General features: G+C 37.1%; 1 protein-coding gene across 1 annotated transcript in view; it reads left to right on the top strand.

The window, feature by feature from the left end:
• Window positions 1-22317, top strand: part of USP31 (ubiquitin specific peptidase 31) — a gene marked incomplete at its 3' end in the record, with an annotated part of 38928 nt that overhangs the window by 9992 nt on the left and 6619 nt on the right. The gene's annotated exons all lie outside the window — the stretch shown is intronic.

The raw sequence follows: 22317 nt of genomic DNA on the forward strand, positions 1-22317 counted from the left end.
GTCTTGCTGCCTAGGCAGGTCTCGAACCCACGGGCTCAGGCAATCCACTCACCTCAGCCTCCCAAAGGCGCGGGATTACAGGCTGAGCCACCGAGCCCGGCTTCAGTAACTTTTCATCATCCCAAACAAATTCTGTATGCATTAAACAATAACCCCCCTCTAGTCCCTAGTGACCTCTATTCTACTTTTTGTCTCTATAAGTTTGTCTATTCTAAATACCTCATAAAAATGGAATTTTACTATGTAATTTGCAACTTTTTTTTTGGTCTAGCTTATTGCATTGGCATAATGTTTTCAGTGTTCATCCACATTGTAGCATGTATCAGAATTTCGTTCCTTTTTGTGGCTGAATAATATTCCATTTTATGTATGTAACACATTTTGTTTATTCATTCATCTGTCGATGGACACTTGAGCTGTTTCTACCTTTTGCCTATTGTGGATAATGATGCTATGAATATTGGTGTACAAGTATCTGTTTGAGTTCTTATTTTTAATTCTTTTGGATCATATGGTAATTCTATGTTTAACTTTTTGAGGAGTTGTCAAACTGTCTTCCACTGACTGCATCATTTTACATTTTCAACAGCAATGCTTGAGGGTTCCAGGTTTTCCATATCATCACCAACATTTGTTATTTTTCATTTTTATTTAATGATAATGGTATGTGTGAAGTGAGTGGTATTTCATTGTGATTTGGTTTATATTTCCCTAATGACTAATGATGTTGAGCATCTTTTCAAGTGCATGTTGGTCATTTGTGTGTCTTTGGAGAAATGTCTGTTCAAGTCCTTTGCTCACTTTTGAACTGGATTTTGTTGGTGTTGCTAAATTCTAAGAGTGCTTATATATTCTAGATGTTATTCCCTAAGTAGACATATTATTAGGCATTTTCTTCCATTCTGTGGACTGTCATTTCACTTTCTTGGTAGTGTCCTCTGTTGCACAAAAGTTTTTAATTTTGTTGAAGTCCACTTTATTTATTTTGTTGTTGCCTGTGCTTTTGGTGTCATATCCAAGAAATCATTGCCAAATCCAGTGTCATGAAGTTTTCTCTCTATGTTTTCTTCTAAGAATTTTATAGTTTCAGCTCTTTTGTTTAGGTTTTTGATGTATTTTGAATTAATTTTTGTAGGTAATATTAGGTAAGGATCCACCTTCATTCTTTTGCATGTAGCTATTCAGTTTCCTAGCACCATGGTTGAAAAGACTGTTTTTTCCTCATTGAATGATCTTGGTACCCTTGTCAAAATCAATTGGTTATATATGTGAGGGTTTACTTCTGGACTCTATTCCATTCCATTGGTCTATATGTCTGTCTTTATGCCCACACCACATTGTTTTGATTACTGTAGTTGTGTACAGCAGTAAGTTTTGAAATTAGAAAGTGTGAGACCTCTAGTCTTGTCTTTTTCAAGATTGTTTTTGCTTTTGAACCTCTTCAGATTCATATGAATTTTAGAATGGGTTTTTCTATTTCTGCAAAAAAAGTTATGATTTTGATAGAGATTGCGTTGAATATGTAGATCACTTTGAATAGTATTGTCATTTTTAACAATATTAAGTCTTCCAAACCATGAGCATGAGCATGAGACCTCTTTCTACTTACGTCTTTAATTTCTTTCAGCTATATTTTGTAGTTTTTGGTGTACTGTTTTATTCCCCCTCCTTGGGTAAATATATTCTGAAGTATTTCATTATTGTTGATGATATTGTAAATGGAATTAATTGTAACTTTCTTTTTTGGATTGTTCATTGTTAGTGTATAAAGAATGCAACTGCTTCTTGTGCATTGATTTTATATCTTGGAACTTTGCTGAATTTATTAGTTCTAACATGTTTTGTAGAAGTTTTAGGGTTTTCTACATATAAGATTATGCCATTTGTTAACAGAGATATTTTTACTTCTTCCTTTCCATTTTTGATGCCTTTTGTTTCTTTTTCTTGCCTAATTGCTTTGACTAGAACTTCCAGTATTGTGTTGAAAAGAAGTGGTAAAAGTAGGTATCCTTGTCTTATTTTTTTCAGATTAAAGGAAAAACTTTCAATCTTTCACCACTGAGTATGATGTTAGCTGTGGCCTTTCATGTTTACCCTCTATCATGTTGAAGAAATTTCCTTCAGTTCCTAATTTGTTGAGTGTTTTTATCATGAAAGAGTATTGAATTTTGTCAAATGTTTTTTTCTGCATCAGTTGATCGTTTTGTTTTTTTACTTTATTAGGTTAATATTATGATTGATTTTCATATATTGAAACTCCTTTTATTCCGGGATTAAATCCCACATGGTCATGGTGTCTAGATTTTGATCCTTTTTTCCCCCTTTTTTTGGTTTTTAAACTTTGTAATAACTCTTTTTTTTTTTTTGAGTTGGAGTCTCACTCTGTCACCCAGACTGGAGTGCAGTGGCCACTCCCGGCCACCGCAGCCTCGACCTGCTGGGCTCCGGCAATCCTTCCGCCTCAGCCTTCCATGTAGCTGAAACTACAGGCGTGCGCTACCACACCTGGCTAATTTTTTGATTTATTGTAGAGATGAGGTCTCACCAAGTTGCCCAGGTGGGTCTCGAACCTGCGGACTCAGGCAGTCCACTCACCTCAGCCTCCCAAGGCACAGGATTACAGGCTGAGCCACCAAGCCCGGCTTGTAATAACTCTTTATAAAGTATATATACATATGTATAAGGTTACAACTTCACTAAACTATTGATACACTTGACATAGATATCTCCCTTATTCTCTTGCTCTTTAATTTTAGTTTGGTGCTTTTTTTTTTTTTTTTTTTGGAGTCAGGGTCTTACCCTGTTGTCCATGCTCGAGTGTAGTGGCACAATCATGGCTCACGGCAGCTTCAAACTTCTGAGCTCAAGTGATACTCCCCCTGCATCCTCCTGAGTAGCTGGGAGTATACATGTGTGCCACTGTGGCTAATTAAAAAAAAATTTTTTTTGTAGAGATAATGTCTCTCTATGTTGTCCTCAAGCAGTCCTCCTGCCTTGGCCTCCAAAGTGCTGGAATTTATAGGCATGAGCCATCACACCTGGCCCTATTTTGATACTTTTGTCTATTAAGTAAGATTTTAATTTATATTTTTGAACCTGTCCCCTTTTGCTTTTGTTACCATATCACTGAAAAAGGTATTTTTGCATATAGGATACTTTCTCTTTTTTTTTTAAGGTTTTTTTTTCTATTATGTTCTAAAATATTTATCTGTTTAGAATATGAAGTTTACTTTGGTGCATGTGTAAAGTGAAGATTTATTTTAAGGTTTGATATTTCCCATCTTATGTAGTAGAGTGAGTAGTTAAGAGCCTGACTGGGAGACCAGATTGCATGTGTTCAAATCCTGGCTGTAATCATATCCTAGCCTCGGAATCTTTGGCACTTAACTCTCTGGGCTTAATTTCCTCATCTGTAAAGTGAAGATAAGGATATATCTACCTCATAAGGCTGTTTTGAAAACAAATAAGAGAAAAACTTGGCAGAGGGCCTGGCACACACACCACCAGTGCTCATCAAGTGTTAATTTGATGTTGTTACATTGTTACCCAACTTTATTATCATCTTGCTTGCCTACAGAAAGTTTAGAGTTTATGGTTTATTTATGAATTTTGTGTTCTGTTTCATCAATTTTTTTATCGGTACTGCATAGTATTATTGTTGCTTATTCTTCTTTCTCATGCTATCCTTTAAAAATTTTCCAAATTTTAGAATCATTTTGTCAGGTGTCAAAAACCAAAGTAATCTGTATGGATTTTGATGTTAAATATCTGCGTTAATTTGGAACAGATAACCATGTTTTCTGATGTCACTGATAAAATCAGTTAACTTTCAACAAAACATCAACTAGTAATACATTACAATAAGAAAACCTGAATTGACTGATTACTGAGGAAGAGATGGAAAGTTATTAAAGAATTGCCTGTTTCCCCAAAGGATAACAGGATTGGGTGAATTTATTTATTTGTTCTTCCAAGAACCAGATAATACCCATGCTGTATGAACTTTTTAAAAACCTAGAAACACTCTGTCTCAGAGGCAAAAGGATTTGGTTTCCTAAACCCATTACTGATTGTTTCCCCCACGCCCTTGTGTGCAGTGATTATGTGTTGTTATTCAACATTGAATCTCTCTGCCTGGTTTATGTGTTAGTTAATTTGAGCTGGACATGCCACAACCAAGGACAGCTTGCACACCAACCTCTGGTGTTATAAATGTAGATGTGCTGGTGATGGACCAGTTCTGTTGTGGACTTGGGTCAGTCCTCATTTGAGGACTGTGATTCCTCTTGGGCTTTAACCTTTGAGAGAGGAGAGGAGAGACTGGAAAAGGAAGTGGCAGACCTCAATATATAGGATTTTATGAGCATGTTGCCTAAAAATAGAATGAACTACTTCACATAATATATTTTCCCTATCAATGGACAAGTTTAAGCAGAGTCTTGGGTGATATTGTAGGGGAAGTCATACGAGTCATATAGGGAGGACCCCAAAATATGGAATTTCTTTTTAAAAAATTGTGTATTCTTATATGTTTAAACTTCAGTCACCTTCAAGGTACTCTCTGTTTGATGCAGTACACATATTGGGACGCTTTTTCCACTGCTCAAAGCAAGCTCAAGTCAAGTTTTTGAACTTGTCAGTTTTGATGCCCCTTAGTGCTTCAATTTTTTTGTTTCACCTCTTCCATTTCGGCAAAACATTTCTCTTTGAAGACTTTTTTCATCCAGGGAACCAAAAAAAGTTGCTCAGGACAAGATTGAGTGACTAAATAGTAAGAACATGGAACCAACTGTGCTGCCCATCAAAAGAGGACGGGATAAAAAAATTGTGGTACATATACACAATGGAATACTACACAGCCATAAAGAAGAACAAAATCATGAACTTCGCAGCAACCTGGATGAATGTAGAGTCTGTAATACTGAGTGATCTTTCACAGAAACAACGAACTGAGTATCACATATTCTTACTCAAAGGTGGACCTTGAACAACTATCACACTTTAAGAAAAGGATTGACAGTAGCAGGAAATTGCAGGGGCATGGGGCAGTGGGGAGATGGGATCAGCAGTAGTTGGAAACTGCCTGGGGAAAGGGGGGGCACACTTCATCAACAAGGGCCCCTGCACAATGAATATTTGTATACCTAACCCTGAATTGTACCCCACAATTTTAAAATAAAAAAATTAAAGGTTAAAATAAAATATTGGGTGAATAGGGAGGGTGGGGCATGAGGGTCATGCCATTTTTGGTCAAAAATTGCTGAACACTCACTGCTGTGTGGGCAGCTGCTCTAGTAAATCACCCATCGTGAAATGGCCAAATGTGTTAAAAGAAGCTCCCCACCCCACCCTCCAAAAAAGAGAAAATTTGCTGAAGCTGAACACAGCCTCTCACAATAAAGCTAGTTGGTACACTGATGCTGCTGGACTCCTAGATCACTTACTTAGTGGGAGAAGCCTGTACTACAAGGAGCCTGCACTCCAAAAAATAATAACTTTTTTTTCCCTTTCGGATTGGGCTGGATTTGATTAATATCTTTTCCTTGTCTCTTGCTCCTTTCTATTGACTTTTGAACATATACAAAATGTATGTCAGAAGTAGAGCTGACAGTATTTGGCAGCTTCATGGTTGTGTGAGGAGTGAAAAAGGAGGAGGAGATAAACATAACATTGAGGTTTTGAAGTGGTGTCTTGGAATGACTGTTGTCAAGACTGGAAAAACAACATGGGAAGCAGTTCTGGAGGTGGGAAGATAAGTTCAGTTTTGGACAGGTCATATAGTATTTGAACATAGGAGTATAAGACAACTTTTTTGAAAGCTATATTTGTTGACTGTTACCATTTCAGATGCTGCGCAAAGTGAATCATTTAAGTTTTTGGTGGCCCATGTAGAAAGGAACTGATCTGGTCTAAACGTGGAAATATCTCTTAAGATACATATGTATAGTGTAGATACTTTTCCTGAGTTTGTTGTTTTACATCTTCATTTGTGTGGCTTAAAAGTTTTTAGTTTGACTCTGCTGTTTTTGTTTTGTTATTAGCGTGTGGTTTGATGGATTTTTCCTGTCCCCATCTATACTTGTCACAATGAGGGGCAACTAAATAGGGCAGTGTTCTCTGTTTGTGTAGTCCCCACAGCTGTTTCCTATAGTAAAGACTCTGGAAAACAATGACCTCATAGTTTCCACAAAAAATCCTTTTATATTTAGTAGGAGAAAAGAAATCATTCAAAAACTGAGTAATTTAAAGTTCTGTCCTCTGTTGCTTTTTCCTTCAAAAAGATTCTTGTTTGCTCTGCTAATTAATTGTTCATTGGTTGTTCCTCAAATGACCTTTTATGTGTAACAAACAACATTTTTGCCCTAGAGCACATCGGGATATCTTGTCTTCCATTTGATTGTGATCTTTCTCTATTTAGAAATCATTGTTTTATGTCATGGACTGTGGCAGTTCCTAGAGGAATTGACCAGTCACTGAACATCTGTTGCTTCTTCCCTCCAATTGTTGAGTTCAGATGGTAGCAAACAATGTGTCCACAAACAGAGTTCACGCTTTGGAAGATTTCATAGGACTGGTCAGGAAATGCCTTTTTTTGGTACCTACTTCTACATATCTAGGAATCCTTTATAAGCTCATCACTAGCTCAGTAACTTTTTTGACTTTAATTCTTGGTATTGTAATTTTTAAGACCAAGGCAGAGCTGTCTGAGTCTCAAGAAATAACAAGAATGATAATGAAAATACCATTCATTTGTGTAGAGCCAGCTCATTTACAAAGCAAATTCAGGTACAATTTTTAAATTTAATCATCACAGCAGCCCTGTGAAAGAGACGTTGTTATTACATTTTAAAATTAGGATATTGAGATTCACTAAAGTAGCAGAGGTAGGAATGCAACCTTGAATGATTTTTGTGAGCATTATATGAGAAGATACAAGTAAGGTTTTTTTTGTAACACATTAAGTGTTCAAGAAATGGTAGGTGGTGATAATGTAGGTGCTTGTTCTAAACCTATGGCCACTTGAATACTTTTCCTCTTACCCCCAAATACCAAAGCTTGGAGAAAGAAGCCAGCTGATGATGGCATGTTCTTTATGCTCTGTATAGTTCTATAGAGTTTTTTTTAGCATCAAATGCCCTGACATTCATTACAACATTTATTTTTTTATTTTTTGAGTTGGAATCTCACTCTGTCGCCCAGACTGGAGTGCAGTGGCATGATTATAGCCCACTGCACCCTTAAACTAGGCTAAAGTGATCTTCCTGCCTCGGCCTCCCAAAGCGCTATTACAGGCATGAGCCATTGTACTCAGTCGAATTTGTAAATGTCTTGATATATATAGCATATACTTCAAGTTACAGAATGCAGGTCCATGAAGTTCTTTAATTAAAACTAACAGTTGAAGTTGAATAAAATCTTTTATCTTGCATTTGGATCAAAAAATGAGCTACCCCATACTATATGTGAAAGGTTCTGGGTGTGTTGCTGTCATGTGACTTAGACTGATGTATCTACTAAAAATGTTTAAGATTTTGATTCTGTCTTCAAAGAAGTGTTGTGATCTGGGAATGTGATAGTGCTGTTCCTGTCAGACCACATCTAGGATTTTATGTTTCATTCTGGGAACTTAGGGGATAATATAATTTCTGGAACTGACAAACTGCAATATGTCTTGAGTTGGTGGCAGAGGACTCCTAGGGGAGTCTTTCAGTAGGGGGAGGAGATTATTTTGAGACAGCATTTGATAGCATCTTTGCCCATAATTCCAACTCCTCTAGTTCTGTACTTCATTATGGTCTTGGTCACACAATTGCAGTAGCCTTCTAGCCTCCTCCCTATTTCTAAATTCTGTCTCTTTCAATTGATAATTTTTATTGCTGCCAGATTAATCTTATTAAACTTTACCTGTAATCATATTATTTCTCTTCTCAAAAATGTCATTGTTTTCCCTTTGATATACAAAATATGGTATAATTTCTTAGGTTGGCATTTAAACTTTTCCATGATATGGCTGCTTCTTCCACCTATCCTGGGAAGGCAGCAGAACACAAGGAAAGAGCTGTAGAGTCCAAGATGTTGGTTCTGATCTGAGGCAAGTGGCTTTCGTCTCTTAGCCATGTTTCTTCTTTTATGATATAAGGGTAATTATGCATTTTTCATAGGATTGATGTTAGGGGTAGGTGAGAAATATATGTAAAGTGCCTAATACAGTGCCTGGCATGGAGAAATCTGTTAGCATTGTTATTCTTAGTATTTCGCAGTCACCTGACAACCTTACTGGTTCTTATTTATGTCTCATATTTTCCCACCTTGCTTTATCTCTTTTCTCCTTCCTGAATCCAGAGCACACCCATATTTCAATGCCTGCTTTAGAAACTACTCTCGTTAAAGTTCCCTTAACCCCTATAGTTGGAAGTAATGGCTTCTTCATTTGAAAGCAGATAGCGTTTACATGGAACTCTCTTGTAGTACTTGTACACTTCTCTATTAGATATGTTTAAATAATAATAAGTACTGCAAGTGTATAAGCCAAGTGTTCACAAAATTTTTCTTTGTGCAGATTTCAAATATATGCCTAAGAGGGGGGAGACTAGTATAATGAATCTGCATGTTTCTGTTACTCACATTGAATAACTATCAATTTGTGGGCAGTTTTATTTCATCTGTATAATCTTTGCCTTTCCTCCCCCCAGACTATTGAAGCAAATTCCAAATGTAATTCATCCATAAATACTTCAGTATATACCTCTGAAAGATAACGGTGCTGTAAAAAAAAAGATCATAATGCCATATCTGCAAAAGGAAAACTAATGACATGTTTATAGCTCCCTGATACTCTTTCACTCTCACATATGCACATATATACATACACATATGTGTGCGAATATGTGTGTGTATAAACCACCAATGGTATTAGTATGTGAAAATGGTTTAAGACTTTTTTTTTGGTAGTCTTTTTGTCCATAGCATATGTTCTACTAGGATTGTAAATACAAATGACTGTGTTTAAAGTTACTTGGAATAGTTCTTAATGTGGTTTTGTCACCAACTGGATATATATTTAAAATGGTTTCTTTTTGCTTTTGCTTTTGAGGGATTGCTTCTAAAAACTTAATTTTGTTGCATTTTTATGTAAAAAATGAAATATATGGCCTAAAGTCAAATCTACAAAAGAAGTTCTGTTCAGATGTCTAGCTCTTTCTCTGATCCTTAGACCCTGTTGCCTTTCTTTCTAAATTTCATGATTTATTCTTTCAATGTTTGCATATAAGCAAATATGTGTGTATTGTGTGAGTGTATTCTCTTTAAATGGTAGCATACTATGCATACTTTTCTCCTCCTGTTTTTTTCATATAGCTAAAATGAGTGCGTATCATGTGCCCTGCATAGTGGGTTATTTTCTTCACTCCTTATAATGTTGTAAATGTATATATTATAGTATTTGTTTTACAGATGGAGACATAGGCATTTCTGTATAAATCTTTAATTCTGATTCCCTTTATTCCTTCATAGTAACTAGTCTTGCCCTTTGTATGCATTTTCATGAGTGAATGAATGAATGAGCAGGGAACTAACTTTTGTATCTGCTTTACTTTGAGCAGTGATGGGGGTAGAGAAAGGCTGCTTTTAAACCGTAAAGCAGAAAACCCTTTATTTGAAGGCCATTGATCTCCAGAGCTGGAGAAGGATAATGGTACGATCTTCTTCCCTGACTAAAGTTGCTCCCGATAATTATCAAGATACATTAAGTTGGAACATTCTTTAATCTTTTTTTTTTTGAGTTTGAGTCTTACTCTATTGCCTAGGCTGGAGTGCAGTGGCATGTTCATGGCCACTGCCGCCTCGACCTACTGGGCTCAGGCAATCCTTCCACCTCAGCCTTCCAAGTAGCTGGAACTACAGGCATTAACCACCATACTTGGCTAATTTTTTGATTTATTATTGTAGAGATGAGGTCTCGCCAGATTGCCCAGGCTGGTCTCAAACCCCTGGGCTCAGGCAGTCTTCTCATTTTGGCCTCCCAAAGTGCTGGGATTATAGGCTTGAACCACTGTGCCCGACACATTCTTTAATCTTATCCTAAAATAAGAGTCTCTTAACTGAGCAGTGACAACTTGGTAAATCTCTCCCATTTTAGAGTCTTTATGTTGTGGAAGTTATAATAAACTAGGGTAACTAAAGAAAAGATAAACTCCTTTAAAAGCAACAGCTCATAGAAAATATCTACTAGTTAATGATGTCAGGATTTTAATAGTAATGGGTAGAAAGGAAAGAGGAGAGTAGCTTAATTTCCCTGCAGAAGGGATAGAAAGAGGAGTATTGGCTGCTCTTTATTTTAGCCAGGGGGTGGAAGGGCTCATTACCCTTCAGACTACTGTGATGTTAGGCAGCTGGTTAGGTTGTTGTAGCTGCCCCCTTCCTTCTTGGATTCTCTCAAACTTTGAGGATAGTGCAAGGGCAGCTAGTGTCGGGCTACTTCATTCCTTTTGTAAATCTGTGATCCCATGCATTTTGAACTTAGTCAGAATTCTTGTGCAGCTGAGATCTTGGGTAGGTCACTGAGCCTCAGTTTTTAAATTTCCTTTTAATTGTCATATAATAATACCTAACCTTACAGGTTATGGTGTTTCACAACCATTGACTCCTTTACCCCTAAGTGATGGAAGCATTTTAGCAAGAACAGCACATCTACCACCCCAGCCTATGAGAGCCAGTCTGGAATGTAGGAAGGGAACCCTGTTAAGACAGAGCTGTAGAGGACCATGTAAAAGGTCAGTATAGGTATAAGTGCTGAAAAGAGATATGCTCCATCTCAGAATTTTCTCTGGATCTGGCCTTGCAACTCTTGATGATTTTGTAAATTACCTTTGATGCACGTGTGTTCTAGGTTTTGATCCCTTGAATTTCAGAATGCTTTTGAAGGGATGGTATTTACATTGCCAGTGTTCCAGTGCTAGATGATTCACTAACGACTCTGTCTCCAAGAGGGTATTTCTCTATTGATATGTTCTGTGCCATTGTGTTGCCATTGTATGTCTTTTTGAATAACACAGTAATACACCATTCTTCTGGCCTTTTGGGGGAATAAATCTTTAAATACATTTACTTCTCAGATAATTACTTGCTTGAACATCAGATCCTTAAAATTTTAACTTTTTTTTTTTGGATGGATAGCTTGATCATGTATTTTACACACATGCCCAGGGAGAGAATTCTAGACATACTTTATTACTTCTTTGATGATTTAAGGTCTTTGTTATGAATATCATCATCTGATTCTTTGGCCAGGGTTGAAAGAATGGGTGGAGGCTGTGATTGAATGAAGGCCACACCTGTATGTGGCTTAGGTGTCAGCCTGGCTGGACTGTCATGGATGCACAGTGTTGGGTGTGGAGATGAGTCCTATAGCAGGCCCCAGACTTGAAAGCATTTTTAGGCAGTTAAAACTTACTGAGATAGCCGGGCTCGGTGGCTCAGCCTGTAATCCCGCGCCTTTGGGAGGCTGAGGTGAGTGGATTGCCTGAGTCCGTGGGTTCGAGACCCACCTGGGCAACTTGGCGAGACCTCATCTCTACAATAAATCAAAATGAGCCAGGCGTGGTAGTGCACGCCTGCAGTTCCAGCTACTTGGAAGGTTGAGGTGGAAGAATCGCCAGAGCCCAGCAGGTCGAGGCTGCGGTGGCCAGGAGCGGCCACTGCACTCCAGTCTGGGTGACAGAGTGAGACTCCAACTCAAAAAAAAAAACAAAAAAACTTACTGGGAGTACTCTGGGTTTATGGCAATATGAATACATAATATATAGTGCAACTTGCTGGATCTACTTTTGAATAACGTCTTTTGGTTACTAATTGATGTTTCAGTTATAAAAGTGCAATAGCAGAATAATTCAAAGCAAGGTTATTTCTAGAATATTTTGGATCCTTATGAAATTGGCAGTTATCATAAAATGTCAATATTCAAAATCTAGAGGATATATATCTTGCTTCTTTTGTGTATGTGTATTATCTGTGTGTTTATGGAAGAAATATAATGCATGTTTGACTTTAGGAGTAGTTCAAGGCCTTATCTCATTCTTCCTCCTTTCCTACCTTATTCTACCTCTGAGGATGTAGAAGTCACTTCACTTCCATCCCAAAGAGGAGTGTCACTCAGCCAAGAACGTTGATTGGCCCTTTTGCTAGATGGGAAGGACCATTGTGCTCAGTTCAAAAGTCAAACTCTGCTTGCTTAGGAAGCTACTGCTACTATTCTTTTTCTCTCTTCTTAAGTTTTAGCTTTCACTTCCCACCACTGGCAAACCAGGGTGGCCTAAAAAGATCCCAGTGTAACTGTAGGCATACATTGTTTTTTCTCTCTCCTCTTATTTTTCTTTTGTACTGGCTGCTGTCATATTTTTTCCCAGTGATAAAATCCAAAGCTTGGTTTGGGTTTTGAGTTTAGGGTGAATATAGGCAGAAATCTTTGGTTTACGGTCCATAGGTCTGTCTGTTACTTTTTAAAACAGCTTTATTGGTATATTGTTGACTTACAAAAATTGAATATATCTAAAGTGTTCAACTTGATATGTTTTAAACTCTCAACCATTTGTAACATTCCATGGTAGGAATATGTAATAATTTCTTAGATATTTAGATGGCTTTTCCAGTTTTCTGTTTTGACTTTTAACCATTTAAGATTGATATGCTTCCTGTATGATGATCTTTTCTTTTTTTTTTGAGTTGAAGTCTTTTACATCTTTTAGTTGCATCAGGACTGGGCATTTACTTTTTTGATTGTGTCGATTGTAAGCCAAAATTTCCCTCCTTCCTCTTTAAAAAAAAGAAAGTTTTCTTGGACTTCGAAGGTGCTAAACAAATAAAATAAAATAAAATAAAGGTTTTCTTTAATCATATTTGAAAAGAATTGTAAGTTGTGTTGGAAAATGACAAAGAGATCCAAAAGGAGGCACCTTTAAGTTACTTGAGTTACTTAATTGGATACATAAACACAGTTTGATGACCTGAGCTGACTTTAAACTTGGAGTCACTAGGCTTAGCCATGTAGAGTTTGGGAAAGATGGACAGTCAGAATTAATTCCCACCAGCAGAGCAGCTTGAACATCATAAGGTAAAGATCACACCCCTTTACATTCGCTGATGAGAGACAGATGTAGTTCTGAGAGGCCAGATCTTTGTCTCTCTTTTGTTTGCTTTCTCTAGCATCCTGGGACACTCGGCAGGACATAGCTTTTCTCATGCTGCAACTTGATACTTCTACATAGTCTGAATTCCTCCTTATTCTTCAAATAATAACATCTCAATTAGATAAACTGCATTTTTGTTTCTGGGCCATATTTCAGTCATAGGAAAAAAATGCAAATTACATCAAAACAAAAACTGATTAACAAGGATTTATTTAAAAGCAAATGAACTCCCAAAAGCCTCAGGGTTGGTGCAGCTGTAGTTCAGTCACCAACTCATGTTTTATGTCTGTTTCAGAATTGACGTTTAGAATGAAAAACCTCAAGTCCTCTGTGATCCTGTGTCATATACAGGGACAAATTATTTTAAGGTACTTTGTTTATTGAAGAAGGATTATAGACAAATGTTTTAAAGACTTTTTTTTAAAAATCAGACGACGTTGAAGAATAGTGGTAACATCAAACAGGTTATTTCATTTTTCTGAGCCTGTTTTTTCATCTGTAAATAATAATGCAGCATAGGGAATTTCCAAAGAGTGAATTTTATAGGAAATAACACCTATAAACAACTAGTATAATGCTTGATACGGTACAAGCACTCAGTAAATATTAACTATTATTATTATTCTTTGTGTCAAGTATTATATTTGATAGGTATTGGGAAAATATTTAATTAAACTGGTAAGAACAGATACTATGCTTGATCTCAGCCCAGAGATGGAGAAGCAATGGAAAATATTATTGAATAAGACATTATTCCTTATCATTGTCTAGTGACGCATATGAGATTATATGTCCAGGAGATATAAATAAAACACAATATAATAAATGATATAATGCACTTACATATCTGTGTTTTAGTGCTTTTGGAAGTGAAACTCCAGATCTTTTCCACTGTGGCTGTGTGTATCCTCAGTCCTGTCTTCATATTAGAAATAGAATCATTAAAAAAAAGAGAAAAGAAAACACTTTAAAAAATTAACAGTAGGCTGCTATCAGCACATGGTTTTTAGTTTTTAAAAAGTTTCCCCAGGTAGTTCTAATGTATAGCCTGGACTGAGAACCGATGCTTTAGATATTTCTCCTTTTCTTTCTCTTTGGTATTTTTCAGGGTTATATCATACCATAGGGTGATTCTTCTTTCTTGATTATTTTTGAAGCTTAGGTAATAGCATCTGTAGAGTTTCAAAGTTTATAAAATGCTTTTATGATCTCATTACAACCTCACAGTAAATCCTTTTAGAAAATTATTATCACCTTCATTTTGTAGAAAAGATTGCTGAGGCTCAAAGAAAACACATTAAACGAAAAGTGGTGGAAAAAGGACTTGAACTAAGGCATTCATAATCCTTTTTTTCTGTTTCTACTGTATTTCTAGCAGAAACTTTCAACTACAATTTAAATACTGGGGGTCTTCTCTTGTTACTTGTATAGCTTTTTCTACTTGTATAGCTACTTGTATAGCTTTATGATCTGTATAGCAACTTACTTGTATAGCTTTATGATCTGTTGTATAGCCTTATGATCTGTTTTGCTTTTTGTTAATCTAGCTGAACTGCTTGTAGGGTATTCCTTTTACGACTACTTCCTTTTATCCTGGGTCTTGACCATATTTCATTCCTTAGTTTTGTGGTTTCACATATCAGTTATATTTTCTTGAAATGCAGTAACCATTACTCAACCCCTTTATTACAGCCTTTTCTTTTAGGTAAGGAATATAACCTTTTCTAATCTTTTTTTAGCAGTAAGTCCCTGCCTCTGGGTCTTGTGGTACATATGTTTGCTTAAAAATCTGACATTAATCTTAAAACAGTGCAGATATTCCTTGCTATCCAAAGCTGTTTGGTTCTTGAGAACTTGGATACGAGGGACACCTGTACTTGAGTTATCTTGTGTTTGACTCTTCAGTCTGGAGTGATCAGGAATTCTGTATAGGTCAACTATGCCAAATCTGAAAAACTGAAATCTAAAATGCTCCAAAATTTGAAACTTTTTGAGAGCTCACATAATGCTCAAAGGCAATGTTTGTTGGAGCATTTCAGATTTTGAATTTTCAAATTTGGGATGCTCAGATGGTAAGTATAATGCAAATATTCTGAAATCCAAAAAAACCTGAAATCTGAAACACTTGTGGTTCCAACATTTTGGATAAGAGATACTCAGTCTACAGTAGGAATAACATACTGTTCCCTGTGGCCAAACAGGAAGAGTCCAGGGATTGGGTGTGGCATTTGCTACTATTCTCACTGGGTTGTCTTTTCATCCTGGATGGGATATGTGAAAGTCTGGAGGCCTAACTTCTCTTTCAAGGGTCTGTTGGTGCCTTGGCTGGCTAATACTGGAGACCTCTCTGTAGAATTTGTGCTGTTATGTTAAAAAGCCTCTCCCCAGAGATGAAGATGAGGAGGAAGAATGAGTGAAGGGCACAGACAATCCCATTCAACCATGGCTGCATTCTGTACTCTGGCCCTGTTACTGCATACTGTTGCATGGACACTTCTGTATTCCTGTTTTTTCATAGGTCATATCTGATTTTATAGTATTCTTCCATTTGTACAAATTTCATCCCTTACATTTTAATTAATTATTCCTCATCAACTTAGTAGATGTCCTGAAAGTCAGATGCAAAAGATGAAATTTTTCTCAAGACAAGTGCTTATTCTATTTTTTTTATTCCAGCAGCAGTCCAGAAACCAAATGAACCCAGCTGTTTGCATTTCATTTATTTCTTTCTCTAAAAATGTAGATACTGTTGTCCTCCGGTGTTCTGTGTTTTGTCCAGGATCACTGGAAATACATTCTATGTTTCTTCTGTCATCGAATCAAAAAAGTAGGTGATGATTAGGTTTGATGAGTCTTATAAACTACCGCCTCCTCTGAAGAGTAGCCCAACTCCTGATCAGTCATGTCAGACCAGTATTGCCACATTCATTCCCCATGGGAGGAAATCACCACCAATTGTTGCTTTGTTTTCTTCTTGTAGGAGTCAGGTAAAGATGTCTTGGACCAGTCAATGTCTTTTTCTGGACCCTGGGGTACTGTGGCTTCTTTTCTAGGACTCTATGGGTAGAAAGAACCTCATTTCTAATTTTATAACTCCGATTATATAGGATTCATCCCTTTTCTTCTCTGACCCATGTTTCCAGCTTATTTTTTTTCTTTAAGGAGCACATAATGTGTTCTTTCTTTGAAGGGTAAGGGTAAATTTTATGAGATTTGAAAACTCTGTGTTTTTTATTGTGTGTCTTATTATTTCGAAATTATATTCTACATTTTATCTTAGGTAAAGGCTGAAAAGTGATAGTAACTGTGTTCTAAGGATCATACCAACTGAGAAGAAAATTGGAGCAATGGTCAAGCTTATTTATATTAGAATCTACAGGACTTAAGTCAGTAGACTTAATATTGTTTAATATTTTAATATTAAATATTTTAATATTTAATAGTTTAATATTTTTGCAAACAGAAACATTATATTCAAATTCTATAAAATAGACACAAATATGTAAGGTTAACTTTAGGAAGGACCACATTCTAATTTTCATAGAAGTGATGTATTTAAATTATTTCTCAAATTGCAGCAATGCTACTATTTACAGAAGAGAGTGGTAATTGACTTTTTAAAAACTGCAAAAATACAGAAAGATTGATTTTAGGATATCAAATAAACTAGGTTTTAATTATGAAAAAAATCACTAAAGACAAACCAAAGCAGCGTCAGATGTGACCCAAGACATAAACCAAATCACTTGCTGGGACTCATAGGGAAGAGCTTTGGGTGAAGATTTGGGACACAGAGGTCTCATCTGCTCATGTGATAAACCAGGAATCACAGGTTCAGTGCCTCAGGTAACCAGTAGTTTTTGGCGGGCTTGTACTCAGGCTTCTTGAATCCCACTGTTTTTCTTTTTTCTGTGACGGATTAGCTGTTAGAATTTTCTGTCTTGTTTTGTCTGGGGAAGAGATGAAATAAATAATCCCCTGGGTATCTGCAGTGGGAAGAAGTCACCATTGTGAGGGGTAAAAAGAGGTGGAAGGAGGAACTTTTGTGTTTGTGCATTGAGATTTTTCTTTTCCTTAAATTTTTCTTAGTTTGTGATGTAGTGATTTAGGGTGGGTGACCCAGAGCAGTTTTTGCCCTAATTACAGAGGGTTACAGAAAGTCCTGTTGCCTGCTTAGTTGTGCCCAACAAAAATCTTGATGAGCAGTCTTAGCACAGTGCCATAGCGCACAGTGATTGGTGGATAAATGCTAGCTGAGTTGACATGATAGTGGCCGGAAGCATCAATAAATGGGATCCACTCTTGGTAAAGCATTGTATATCGTCTCTACCTTGAAATTTGAATGCTGTGTGTCAAATGTTTGCTTTGATACATGATGAAGAGTTTGAATTCAGTTGTTTTTTTTTTTGGATGCATATCTTGAGAACTTTTTTCCTCTTTTGTCCCCATTAAAATTGCATAAGCGAGAGGGTTCGGAACATAAGCTTGCTATTATGCTTCTGTCAGTTTGTATGACCCAGCTATGTACCATGAGATTTGTCATTACTCCCATTACTCCTGCTGTGCCTAAGAGTTCCTCTTGGCAGTTGTTCTTTACTTCCTTTATAAAGCAGACTCAAAAACAAACAAAAACCCGGGTTCCCTGCCTTCCTTTCTATAGTTTTTCTGACTCCATATCTTTACCTTCTTCTCTTCTGTCTCTGCCACTTTTTGTTTAAGGTTAATTTCTGAACTTTTAAAAGATCAATCCTTCTTTCTCCCCTTACTGAAGAATTATCTTTATTCAGATATCTTCTTTCTATTAGCTTCCTCCTTCAGCATGTAGGTCCTTCTGCTCTGTAAAGCCCCCCTCCAGATAGTCACAGTATCTTTCCTCTTTGCTTTAACAGCTTGGATATGAACAGTGAGCAATAGTCTTCTGGCAGTCATTCAGTTCCTTACCTTTTCTTCTCTTTTAACACTCTCTGATCAATGTACTGCTTCACTGATATTGCAGGCAAGCTACTTCTTAATTTGTCATTCCAAAGGACCTGTATCAATGCCCATCTTACTTGATTTTTCTGCAGTAGATTACATTGTTGCTGCCGTCTCCTTGGAGGTTTTTCTTCCCTCAGCTTGTATGATGGCCATTCTCTCTTGGCTGCCACCTCTTATCTTCTTCATGGGCTGCTTTTCTGTCACCTGTCCCAGTGTTCTTCAAGATTCTGTCCTGCCTTCCTCCTTTCCTCACTAGATGTTTCCTGGATTATCTCTTTAAGCTCATAATGATAGGCATATGCTGCTCTGATTTAAATTTCTAGCTCATATCTCTTTCCTGAGCACCAGATGACCTCACCTAGGATCTTGTAGGTACCTCAAACACAACTTGTTCAGAACTTTACATTCCCTCAGACTTTTTCTCTATTCCTGATTTCATTATCTACCTCAGTCAGAAATGGAAGACCTTGGTGTCATCTTTGATTTCCTTGTTATATCCATCAATTTAGTGTCACCAACTACCTGTTTCTCTTCTGTCCTGAGTCAGCCAAGGTTTAATTGCTAGTGCTAATGATGTGTTTTACTGATTCTTTTTTGTTTTGTTTTTGTTTTGAGTTGGAGTCTCACTCTGTCACCCAGACTGGAGTGCAGTGGCCGTTCCCGGCCACCGCAGCCTCGACCTGCTGGGCTCCGGCGATTCTTTCGCCTCAGCCTTCCAAGTAGCTGGAACTACAGGCATGCGCTACCACGCCCTGCTGATTTTTGATTTATTGTAGAGATGAGGTCAGGTGGGTCTCGAACCCGTGGGCTCAGGCAATCCACTCACCTCAGCCTCCCAAAGGTGCGGGATTACAGGCTGAGCCACTGAGCCCGGCTTTTTTTTTTTTTTTTTTTTTTAAGGGAAATTTTTTTTTTTCCTGTAGCTCAGTTTCTTCCACTGTGCCTACCAATGTCTTTGGTTTGATTTTCCTAAATGAGAGGAAAATAAGACCACAAGTCAAACCATTTCAAGATGGCGTAAGATGTCAAATTGTAAACTGCTACAGAGAGATTGAAGAGAGACACCTGGATAACGTTAATGCCTCTTTCCTCACTATCCACATTCATCCGGTCACAAATCCTATTTATTCTACCACTTAAATTTCTAAATCTCTCCCAAATCTGCCTTCCAATTTCACTGCTTAGTTCAAGACTAACACTGTTATTTCTTGCCTCATCGTTTTGTTTCCTAGCTACTCTCCCATTGTGAAATTGTCTCCCCTCCTTTCTCTCTACTTCCAAATACATTACTCTTGGCTAAAATTTGAGTGCTTATTATATCTCATTTACATGTAAAATGTTTTATGTGCATTCTCATTTAATCATTACTCTGAATCATCCATTTTACTTTAAAGTAGTCCCAGGCTGCACAAATAGGAAGTGGGGGAATAGCATTTGAACCTAGGATATATGCTCCAGAGCTCATGATCTTAGTTAACCACTCCACCTACAGCCTTTGATTGACTCCCTATACCATCTGAGTGGTCTTAAGAATCTTTCCTGAGCTGACCTCTGTCTTTACTGTTTTGTCTCCTACTCTGGTAATCTTTTTACTGTTTCATCTTCTCCTGTTCTGCCTATTTCAGTCTATTTAACTTTTGGTCTTCCTTGTTGGGGTCATCTTTTCTTATACCTTTGTGTGTTTGCACATGTTTCTTCCTCAGCCTTGAGTCCTTGTCTCTTTATCCTTCAAGGCCCAGCTCAAGTGACATCTCCTTTTGGAGGGATTCTTTGCAATTACTTAACACCATTGTCCTCCTGCTCCTTAGTCTCTATTTTGTTCCCATGACACCCATATACACAACTGCCACATTTATATTTATAAAAAGTTTATAAATATATTGTTCATATTCAAATGGATTTTTTATATTAGGATCATTTTAAATTTACAGAATGAGTTGAAAAGGGAGCAGAGAGAGTTCCCATGAAACCCGTACCCAATTTTTCTGTTGCTAACATCTTATGTCACTGTACTACATTTGTTACAACTAAGAAACTAACATTGGTATATTACTATTAACTAAATCTGACTCTATTCAGGTTTCACCAGTTATTTTACCAGTTAAGCCTTTTTTCTGTTCCAGGATCCCATCTGGGATAGCACATTACATTTCGTCGTCATATCTCTTTAGTCGCTTCTGTCTGAAGTAGTTCTCAGACATTCTTATCCTTGATGATCTTGACAGTTTTGAGAAGCACCAGTCATGTTTTTGTTTGCAGAATGTCCCTCAATTTGAGGTTTATCCGACGTTTTTCTTATGATTAGACTGCAACCATGAGTTTTTGGAAGGAAGACCACAGAGGTAAAATGTTCTTCTTGTCACATCATATCTTGGTACATACTAGCAGCATGACTTACCACCGATGATAATAACCTTGATCAGTTGCCTGAAGAAGTGTTAACCAGGTTTCTTGACTGTGAAGTTACTTTCTACTCCTCTTTCCATACTCAAGTTTTTGGAAGTAAGTCACTATCACAATCCATACTCAAGGTTTGGGAGCAGTAAGCTCCTTCTCCTGGAGTGGAAGGTTTATTGACATCAATTATTTGAAATTTCTCTGTAAGGAAGATTTGTCTCTTTCCCCTCACTTATCCATTTAGTCACTTAGTTATATCAGTGTATACGCATTTATTTTAAACTTTAGGTTATAATCCAATATTATGCTATTTATTTTGTTTCTCAGATTATTCCAAGTTTGGCCATTGGTATCTCTTTCAGATTTGGTTCCTGTGTTCTTTTCATATGCCCCTGTCCCATCCCTAGAATCAGCCATTTCTCCAAGGAGCCTTAGTTTTTTTAATTGGAGGATGGTATTAGAAATCAAAATCTGGGTGCTGGGTGCCCACATTGTTGCTAGGATATCACTGCTTCTGTGTCTTTCAGTATATAGATATATGGGTACAAACGCTTGTCTGCCTGTCTGTCCAATCATTATTTCTTTATCTGTTCATCATTATATTAAGCTAAATATGAGTTCATATTGACATCTCCAATTTATTGTTCTAGTCAGCTCTTCTTTCTTTTTTCTTTTTCTTTTTTTTAGAAAGTAGGATTTATTGAGAGGACAGAAAAGCTCCCAGAGTGGGAGGGGACCAGAGAGAGTTGCCCTAGCTATTCTTTCTTATCTATAAATTCCCTCTTTGACTAGAAGAAATTTTGCATACCACTGCCATCCCCATCATGCAATACTTTAAGCATGGACTTTTTTTTTCTCTGTCCCCCTAACTAAGCTGTTAGTATTTTGGACACTTATTAAATCTTTGTTGAATGAGTGACAAATTTTGTCGCTGTAATGTATCTTACATAAAAGTTTAGCATTTTAGCAAAATCAACCTAAATAAATCTTGTTGTAAAGTTGAAACAAAACTTAATCAGTTATATATTGTCACATCATATCAAGGTACATACTAGCAACTTGACTTACCACTGATGATAATAAACTTATATATTGTTATATAATTTGTGTTCATTGTAGTTTTGTTTTTGTTTTTTGTTGGGATTTCAGACTGGAGTACAGTGACACAATTACAGCTCATCATAGCCTCAAAATGCCACTGCTCAAGTTGTCTTCCTTCCTCAGCCTCCCAAGTAGCTGGGACTACAGGCTTGTGCTGCCATTACTGGGCTAAGTTTTTACACAGACAGGGTCTTACTGTGTTGCTCAGACTGGTCTCAAACTCCTGAGTTCAAATGATCCTCCTGCCTCGGCTGCCCGAAGTGCTGAGATTATAGGCATGAGATACCATGTCTAGCCTGTTCATTGTAGAAAATCTGGAAAATAGGAAAAGTGAGAAGGAAAAAAAGCACCTCTATCACCTGGAGATAACACTTAATATTTTGTATATGTCATTTTAGAACTTTTTCTTTGTATGTATATGTCTGCACATATGCACATGCATACACAATTTTTACAAGAATGTATTCACACTTCACACTACTGATTCATAATCTTAAAATAATTTTTTTTTAGCTGGGCTCGGTGGCTCAGCCTGTAATCCCGCACCTTTGGGAGGCTGTGGTGAGTGGATTGCCTGAGCCCGCGGGTTCAAGACCCGCCTGGGCAACTTAGTGAGACTTCATCTCTACAATAAATCAAAAATCAGCTGGACGTGGTA

Source organism: Carlito syrichta, unplaced genomic scaffold (assembly GCF_000164805.1).
Source record: "Carlito syrichta isolate Samal-C Ts95f unplaced genomic scaffold, Tarsius_syrichta-2.0.1 Scaffold304449, whole genome shotgun sequence".
In the NCBI taxonomy this organism is placed as follows: Eukaryota; Metazoa; Chordata; class Mammalia; order Primates; family Tarsiidae; genus Carlito; species Carlito syrichta.